This window comes from Fistularia commersonii, unplaced genomic scaffold (genome assembly GCF_037954325.1).
Source record: "Fistularia commersonii isolate RoL2024-O1a breed Wild unplaced genomic scaffold, RoL_Fcom_v1.0 HiC_scaffold_185, whole genome shotgun sequence".
NCBI lineage: Eukaryota > Metazoa > Chordata > Actinopteri > Syngnathiformes > Fistulariidae > Fistularia > Fistularia commersonii.
The window spans coordinates 1-10,000 of NW_028234142.1; positions in this window are offsets into that span (position 1 = coordinate 1).

Here is a 10,000-nt window from a genome sequence, read left to right on the forward strand (position 1 = left end):
GGAACCTCGGACATGGGTAACTATATTTTTTTGTTTTCGGATTTTTCCATAAGTTTTAAGGATTTTTTTTTTTTTTTTTATATTTCAAAATCGTTTATGAAGACATTAAAATTTGGGGAGCATTTTTGCATTCTGTTCTTGTGAATGAAGAACTTGGCCAGGCCTAAAAGAACATTGACACAGAGTTCATCTGTTATGTTGCTTATAAGTAAACAGAATGTTATATCATCTTTTGAGAAGGAAACTGGTGACGATGGAATGAGAAGGAGAAAAAATATATGGTCAGTGGTTTCAATGTTGTCTTCACAAAATGTACAAATATTATCTTCAAAATTAAAGCGTACCCTCGATAATTCCTTAGATGGGTAGATGTCAGTCATAATTTTGAAGTGGGTCTCTTTTGCCTTGGGGGTATGGGTAGAGTCAGATACATAGTTCGCAGCGTGGCAATCGATTCCTCATCAAATTTATTTAAAATATCCTTTTTTTTTTTTTTGACGTCCAGGGAATAAGTTTCCTGTGAAACATTTCCTAATAAAGGAGTTGCCGCGCTTTCTGTCCACAATTGAGATTCCCTGGAGTGATAGTCGGGGTAACTGTGGTTGTACGGTTCGGTGCGTCATTATATTTTTGGTCAGGAATACAAATTGTCGAGGCAGTGCGTTTCGTAACTTTAGCAACTCTAATATGGGAGGCTTGAATCTGTGTGTAGTACAGAACTGCTCATTGTCCAGAGGACTGCCAGTGTCATCCATCAAGTCAATTATCGACCATATACCTTTCTCAAAGCATTCCTTGTAAAACAGAGGTTTGTTGCCATGCAGTACATATCGATTGTTCCAAACTATTATACTGTGTGGTGAGAAATTGTGTACGTATATCATTTTCCAGTATAATAATATTTGTTTATGGAACTCTGAACATTTGACAGGAATCTTGTTGATATCCAAGTCAGAGATAAGCAGAAGACTCAGGCCGCCGACTTTGTTGAATAAGTAGTTTGGAGTACAATACCAGAAAGAACGATGAGGTTTGATCCAGGATTTCAACCAGTTCACCTTCAATGTCCCATTCAAGCAGTCCGACTCTATCACTTTCAGCCCTCCTTCACTTGTTTCTTTCACCATATGTGATTTTTCTTAGATGGTGTGGTCTGTTCCTCCAGATAAAGTTGAAATTGATTTGGTTAACAGATTTTACGAGTTGATTTGGAGCAGCATTGGAATACGCTGGGTATATACATCTGGATAAACACATCCATTTTAGTCAAATATATCCGGCCTAATATTGATAAATCTCTCTGGAGCCATATATTAGAATTAAGCTTTACTTTGATTCAGTTTAGATTCAATGTTCCTGGATTGATTTAACGTTTGGTCCTTGGATAGGAAAATGCTCAAGTATTTTATTTCTGATTTCATAGAAACATCGCTGATTTCCTTTAGTGGCGAGTCATGCAGCGCAAGAAGTTTGCATTTCTTTAAGTTTAATGACAATCCTGAAGCCTTGGAGAATGTTTTGGTTTTTTTCAGCACTTATTGGGACTTGATGTTCATTTTTCAAAACTAAGGTTGTGTCATCTGCCAGCAGGCTAATAACAATTTCTGTCCCCAACATTACTTCTGTCCCACACGTATACACACACACACACACACACACACACACACACACACCTTAATTCCACTCTTTTATATACGCATGTCTGGAGTTCCGGGAGCTCGTTCTCAACGTTCTGGGGATAATCATAGCTGTGCTGATAGCATTGGCCGAAACGTATCCACAACCAAACCGACATTAGCTCATCCACTCATTCACATATGTGTGTGCCCGGAGGTCCGGGAGCTCCAGTCATAAGTCCGGGTGATCTATGTCCGGAGAAGGCTCACATTAGCCGCTCTAAGGGGTCCTGCTGCCCCCCAGCTTCCCGGCCTTTGAGAAGAGACACATAACTCCGCTCTTCCGCTTCTCCGCTATGGGCCCTGGTACTCCCGATCCTCCGAACTCAGGTGAATTGCGTGACGTGCTTCTGCTCTCCTATAAGCCCCTACACACTTCGAACACGGCTGTTATCACCCTGTTACTGCATTTCAATGACACCCATTTGCTTTCGATCTCAGTGTCTGCCTCCGTACGGAAAAAGCGGGATGGGTGGGGGGGCATAAGCGCATTCGTGGTGTAAGTAATCAGAAGTTAATAGTGTTAACGGTTTGCGAGAAATTTTTAATGCTAGACAAAAAAAGAAAATTAAAAGGATATAATTAAATAAATAGATAGAAAAATAAAATTAAAAACGAAAAAAAAAAATTGTGAGGGGAATATAACATGTAATTAAGTTGGCGGTTCACAAGGAATCTCAGACATCAAACTGTTTTTAATTGAACATAAATAGTACACCCAAATATACAGATGTACAAATAAACATAGCAAGGTAGAACTGAATGTCAATGAAACAACCAGGGATGAGGAAGCAACGGACATCAGGACATTTGTTCTGTATGTAATGAGAAGTTAATAGTGTTACAGGTTTGTGAGAAATTTACAGTGCGAGACAAAAAAAGAAATTAAAAGGAAGTAATTAAATCAATAGATAGACAAATAAGAAATTAAAACGAAAAAAAAAAAAAAAAAATTGCAAGGGGAATGTAACATGTAATCAAGTTGTTGTTTTTTTTTTGTTTTTTTTTTTTACCAAAAAAAAAAGGAACCTCGGACATGGGTAACTATATTTTTTAGTTTTTGGATTTTTCCATAAGTTTTAAGGATTTTTTTTTTTTTTTTTTATATTTCAAAATCGTTTATGAAGACATTAAAATTTGGGGAGCATTTTTGCATTCTGTTCTTGTGAATGAAGAACTTGGCCAGGCCTAAAAGAACATTGACACAGAGTTCATCTGTTATGTTGCTTATAAGTAAACAGAATGTTATATCATCTTTTGAGAAGGAAACTGGTGACGATGGAATGAGAAGGAGAAAAAATATATGGTCAGTGGTTTCAATGTTGTCTTCACAAAATGTACAAATATTATCTTCAAAATTAAAGCGTACCCTCGATAATTCCTTAGATGGGTAGATGTCAGTCATAATTTTGAAGTGGGTCTCTTTTGCCTTGGGGGTATGGGTAGAGTCAGATACATGGTTCGCAGCGTGGCAATCGATTCCTCATCAAATTTATTTAAAATATCCTTTTTTTTTTTTTTGACGTCCAGGGAATAAGTTTCCTGTGAAACATTTCCTAATAAAGGAGTTGCCGCGCTTTCTGTCCACAATTGAGATTCCCTGGAGTGATAGTCGGGGTAACTGTGGTTGTACGGTTCGGTGCGTCATTATATTTTTGGTCAGGAATACAAATTGTCGAGGCAGTGCGTTTCGTAACTTTAGCAACTCTAATATGGGAGGCTTGAATCTGTGTGTAGTACAGAACTGCTCATTGTCCAGAGGACTGCCAGTGTCATCCATCAAGTCAATTATCGACCATATACCTTTCTCAAAGCATTCCTTGTAAAACAGAGGTTTGTTGCCATGCAGTACATATCGATTGTTCCAAACTATTATACTGTGTGGTGAGAAATTGTGTACGTATATCATTTTCCAGTATAATAATATTTGTTTATGGAACTCTGAACATTTGACAGGAATCTTGTTGATATCCAAGTCAGAGATAAGCAGAAGACTCAGGCCGCCGACTTTGTTGAATAAGTAGTTTGGAGTACAATACCAGAAAGAACGATGAGGTTTGATCCAGGATTTCAACCAGTTCACCTTCAATGTCCCATTCAAGCAGTCCGACTCTATCACTTTCAGCCCTCCTTCACTTGTTTCTTTCACCATATGTGATTTTTCTTAGATGGTGTGGTCTGTTCCTCCAGATAAAGTTGAAATTGATTTGGTTAACAGATTTTACGAGTTGATTTGGAGCAGCATTGGAATACGCTGGGTATATACATCTGGATAAACACATCCATTTTAGTCAAATATATCCGGCCTAATATTGATAAATCTCTCTGGAGCCATATATTAGAATTAAGCTTTACTTTGATTCAGTTTAGATTCAATGTTCCTGGATTGATTTAACGTTTGGTCCTTGGATAGGAAAATGCTCAAGTATTTTATTTCTGATTTCATAGAAACATCGCTGATTTCCTTTAGTGGCGAGTCATGCAGCGCAAGAAGTTTGCATTTCTTTAAGTTTAATGACAATCCTGAAGCCTTGGAGAATGTTTTGGTTTTTTTCAGCACTTATTGGGACTTGATGTTCATTTTTCAAAACTAAGGTTGTGTCATCTGCCAGCAGGCTAATAACAATTTCTGTCCCCAACATTACTTCTGTCCCACACGTATACACACACACACACACACACACACACACACACACACCTTAATTCCACTCTTTTATATACGCATGTCTGGAGTTCCGGGAGCTCGTTCTCAACGTTCTGGGGATAATCATAGCTGTGCTGATAGCATTGGCCGAAACGTATCCACAACCAAACCGACATTAGCTCATCCACTCATTCACATATGTGTGTGCCCGGAGGTCCGGGAGCTCCAGTCATAAGTCCGGGTGATCTATGTCCGGAGAAGGCTCACATTAGCCGCTCTAAGGGGTCCTGCTGCCCCCCAGCTTCCCGGCCTTTGAGAAGAGACACATAACTCCGCTCTTCCGCTTCTCCGCTATGGGCCCTGGTACTCCCGATCCTCCGAACTCAGGTGAATTGCGTGACGTGCTTCTGCTCTCCTATAAGCCCCTACACACTTCGAACACGGCTGTTATCACCCTGTTACTGCATTTCAATGACACCCATTTGCTTTCGATCTCAGTGTCTGCCTCCGTACGGAAAAAGCGGGATGGGTGGGGGGGCATAAGCGCATTCGTGGTGTAAGTAATCAGAAGTTAATAGTGTTAACGGTTTGCGAGAAATTTTTAATGCTAGACAAAAAAAGAAAATTAAAAGGATATAATTAAATAAATAGATAGAAAAATAAAATTAAAAACGAAAAAAAAAAATTGTGAGGGGAATATAACATGTAATTAAGTTGGCGGTTCACAAGGAATCTCAGACATCAAACTGTTTTTAATTGAACATAAATAGTACACCCAAATATACAGATGTACAAATAAACATAGCAAGGTAGAACTGAATGTCAATGAAACAACCAGGGATGAGGAAGCAACGGACATCAGGACATTTGTTCTGTATGTAATGAGAAGTTAATAGTGTTACAGGTTTGTGAGAAATTTACAGTGCGAGACAAAAAAAGAAATTAAAAGGAAGTAATTAAATCAATAGATAGACAAATAAGAAATTAAAACGAAAAAAAAAAAAAAAAAATTGCAAGGGGAATGTAACATGTAATCAAGTTGTTGTTTTTTTTTTGTTTTTTTTTTTTACCAAAAAAAAAAGGAACCTCGGACATGGGTAACTATATTTTTTAGTTTTTGGATTTTTCCATAAGTTTTAAGGATTTTTTTTTTTTTTTTTTATATTTCAAAATCGTTTATGAAGACATTAAAATTTGGGGAGCATTTTTGCATTCTGTTCTTGTGAATGAAGAACTTGGCCAGGCCTAAAAGAACATTGACACAGAGTTCATCTGTTATGTTGCTTATAAGTAAACAGAATGTTATATCATCTTTTGAGAAGGAAACTGGTGACGATGGAATGAGAAGGAGAAAAAATATATGGTCAGTGGTTTCAATGTTGTCTTCACAAAATGTACAAATATTATCTTCAAAATTAAAGCGTACCCTCGATAATTCCTTAGATGGGTAGATGTCAGTCATAATTTTGAAGTGGGTCTCTTTTGCCTTGGGGGTATGGGTAGAGTCAGATACATGGTTCGCAGCGTGGCAATCGATTCCTCATCAAATTTATTTAAAATATCCTTTTTTTTTTTTTTGACGTCCAGGGAATAAGTTTCCTGTGAAACATTTCCTAATAAAGGAGTTGCCGCGCTTTCTGTCCACAATTGAGATTCCCTGGAGTGATAGTCGGGGTAACTGTGGTTGTACGGTTCGGTGCGTCATTATATTTTTGGTCAGGAATACAAATTGTCGAGGCAGTGCGTTTCGTAACTTTAGCAACTCTAATATGGGAGGCTTGAATCTGTGTGTAGTACAGAACTGCTCATTGTCCAGAGGACTGCCAGTGTCATCCATCAAGTCAATTATCGACCATATACCTTTCTCAAAGCATTCCTTGTAAAACAGAGGTTTGTTGCCATGCAGTACATATCGATTGTTCCAAACTATTATACTGTGTGGTGAGAAATTGTGTACGTATATCATTTTCCAGTATAATAATATTTGTTTATGGAACTCTGAACATTTGACAGGAATCTTGTTGATATCCAAGTCAGAGATAAGCAGAAGACTCAGGCCGCCGACTTTGTTGAATAAGTAGTTTGGAGTACAATACCAGAAAGAACGATGAGGTTTGATCCAGGATTTCAACCAGTTCACCTTCAATGTCCCATTCAAGCAGTCCGACTCTATCACTTTCAGCCCTCCTTCACTTGTTTCTTTCACCATATGTGATTTTTCTTAGATGGTGTGGTCTGTTCCTCCAGATAAAGTTGAAATTGATTTGGTTAACAGATTTTACGAGTTGATTTGGAGCAGCATTGGAATACGCTGGGTATATACATCTGGATAAACACATCCATTTTAGTCAAATATATCCGGCCTAATATTGATAAATCTCTCTGGAGCCATATATTAGAATTAAGCTTTACTTTGATTCAGTTTAGATTCAATGTTCCTGGATTGATTTAACGTTTGGTCCTTGGATAGGAAAATGCTCAAGTATTTTATTTCTGATTTCATGGAAACATCGCTGATTTCCTTTAGTGGCGAGTCATGCAGCGCAAGAAGTTTGCATTTCTTTAAGTTTAATGACAATCCTGAAGCCTTGGAGAATGTTTTGGTTGTTTTCAGCACTTATTGGGACTTGATGTTCATTTTTCAAAACTAAGGTTGTGTCATCTGCCAGCAGGCTAATAACAATTTCTGTCCCCAACATTACTTCTGTCCCACACGTATACACACACACACACACACACACACACACACACACACACACACCTTAATTCCACTCTTTTATATACGCATGTCTGGAGTTCCGGGAGCTCGTTCTCAACGTTCTGGGGATAATCATAGCTGTGCTGATAGCATTGGCCGAAACGTATCCACAACCAAACCAACATTAGCTCATCCACTCATTCACATATGTGTGTGCCCAGAGGTCCGGGAGCTCCAGTCATAAGTCCGGGTGATCTATGTCCGGAGAAGACTCACATTAGCCGGTATAAGGGGTCCTGCTGCCCCCCAGTTTCCCCGCCTTTGAGAAGAGACACATAACTCCGCTCTTCCGCTTCTCCGCTATGGGCCCTGGTACTCCCGATCCTCCGAACTCAGGTGAATTGCGTGACGTGCTTCTGCTCTCCTATAAGCCCCTACACACTTCGAACACGGCTGTTATCACCCTGTTACTGCATTTCAATGACACCCATTTGCTTTCGATCTCAGTGTCTGCCTCCGTACGGAAAAAGCGGGATGGGTGGGGGGGCATAAGCGCATTCGTGGTGTAAGTAATCAGAAGTTAATAGTGTTAACGGTTTGCGAGAAATTTTTAATTCTAGACAAAAAAAGAAAATTAGAAGGATATAATTAAATAAATAGATAGAAAAATAAAATTAAAAACGAAAAAAAAAAATTGTGAGGGGAATATAACATGTAATTAAGTTGGCGGTTCACAAGGAATCTCAGACATCAAACTGTTTTTAATTGAACATAAATAGTACACCCAAATATACAAATGTACAAATAAACATAGCAAGGTAGAACTGAATGTCAATGAAACAACCAGGGATGAGGAAGCAACGGACATCAGGACATTTGTTCTGTATGTAATGAGAAGTTAATAGTGTTACAGGTTTGTGAGAAATTTACAGTGCGAGACAAAAAAAGAAATTAAAAGGAAGTAATTAAATCAATAGATAGACAAATAAGAAATTAAAACGAAAAAAAAAAAAAAAAATTGCAAGGGGAATGTAACATGTAATCAAGTTGTTTTTTTTTGTTTGTTTTTTTTTTTTTACCAAAAAAAAAAGGAACCTCGGACATGGGTAACTATATTTTTTAGTTTTTGGATTTTTCCATAAGTTTTAAGGATTTTTTTTTTTTTTTTTTTATATTTCAAAATCGTTTATGAAGACATTAAAATTTGGGGAGCATTTTTGCATTCTGTTCTTGTGAATGAAGAACTTGGCCAGGCCTAAAAGAACATTGACACAGAGTTCATCTGTTATGTTGCTTATAAGTAAACAGAATGTTATATCATCTTTTGAGAAGGAAACTGGTGACGATGGAATGAGAAGGAGAAAAAATATATGGTCAGTGGTTTCAATGTTGTCTTCACAAAATGTACAAATATTATCTTCAAAATTAAAGCGTACCCTCGATAATTCCTTAGATGGGTAGATGTCAGTCATAATTTTGAAGTGGGTCTCTTTTGCCTTGGGGGTATGGGTAGAGTCAGATACATGGTTCGCAGCGTGGCAATCGATTCCTCATCAAATTTATTTAAAATATCCTTTTTTTTTTTTTTGACGTCCAGGGAATAAGTTTCCTGTGAAACATTTCCTAATAAAGGAGTTGCCGCGCTTTTTGTCCACAATTGAGATTCCCTGGAGTGATAGTCGGGGTAACTGTGGTTGTACGGTTCGGTGCGTCATTATATTTTTGGTCAGGAATACAAATTGTCGAGGCAGTGCGTTTCGTAACTTTAGCAACTCTAATATGGGAGGCTTGAATCTGTGTGTAGTACAGAACTGCTCATTGTCCAGAGGACTGCCAGTGTCATCCATCAAGTCAATTATCGACCATATACCTTTCTCAAAGCATTCCTTGTAAAACAGAGGTTTGTTGCCATGCAGTACATATCGATTGTTCCAAACTATTATACTGTGTGGTGAGAAATTGTGTACGTATATCATTTTCCAGTATAATAATATTTGTTTATGGAACTCTGAACATTTGACAGGAATCTTGTTGATATCCAAGTCAGAGATAAGCAGAAGACTCAGGCCGCCGACTTTGTTGAATAAGTAGTTTGGAGTACAATACCAGAAAGAACGATGAGGTTTGATCCAGGATTTCAACCAGTTCACCTTCAATGTCCCATTCAAGCAGTCCGACTCTATCACTTTCAGCCCTCCTTCACTTGTTTCTTTCACCATATGTGATTTTTCTTAGATGGTGTGGTCTGTTCCTCCAGATAAAGTTGAAATTGATTTGGTTAACAGATTTTACGAGTTGATTTGGAGCAGCATTGGAATACGCTGGGTATATACATCTGGATAAACACATCCATTTTAGTCAAATATATCCGGCCTAATATTGATAAATCTCTCTGGAGCCATATATTAGAATTAAGCTTTACTTTGATTCAGTTTAGATTCAATGTTCCTGGATTGATTTAACGTTTGGTCCTTGGATAGGAAAATGCTCAAGTATTTTATTTCTGATTTCATGGAAACATCGCTGATTTCCTTTAGTGGCGAGTCATGCAGCGCAAGAAGTTTGCATTTCTTTAAGTTTAATGACAATCCTGAAGCCTTGGAGAATGTTTTGGTTGTTTTCGGCACTTATTGGGACTTGATGTTCATTTTTCAAAACTAAGGTTGTGTCATCTGCCAGCAGGCTAATAACAATTTCAGTCCCCAGCACGTCTAACTTTTGGATATCGTTGCTCTTTTCAACATAAACGGCTAGCATTTCGGTAGCAATTATAAATAAATAGGGTGAGATGGGGCAACCTTGGGGGATTCCCACATCAACATGGAAGCTCGGAGTGGTGCCGCTTGGCAGGGTGACACAGCTATGAATATTCTCATAGAGCCCACGGATCACATTCCTGAATATTTAACCAAATCCAAAATGTTCGAGCGTTGCTATGATAAATGGATGTTCGACCGAGTCAAAGGCTTTAGAAAAGTCCAA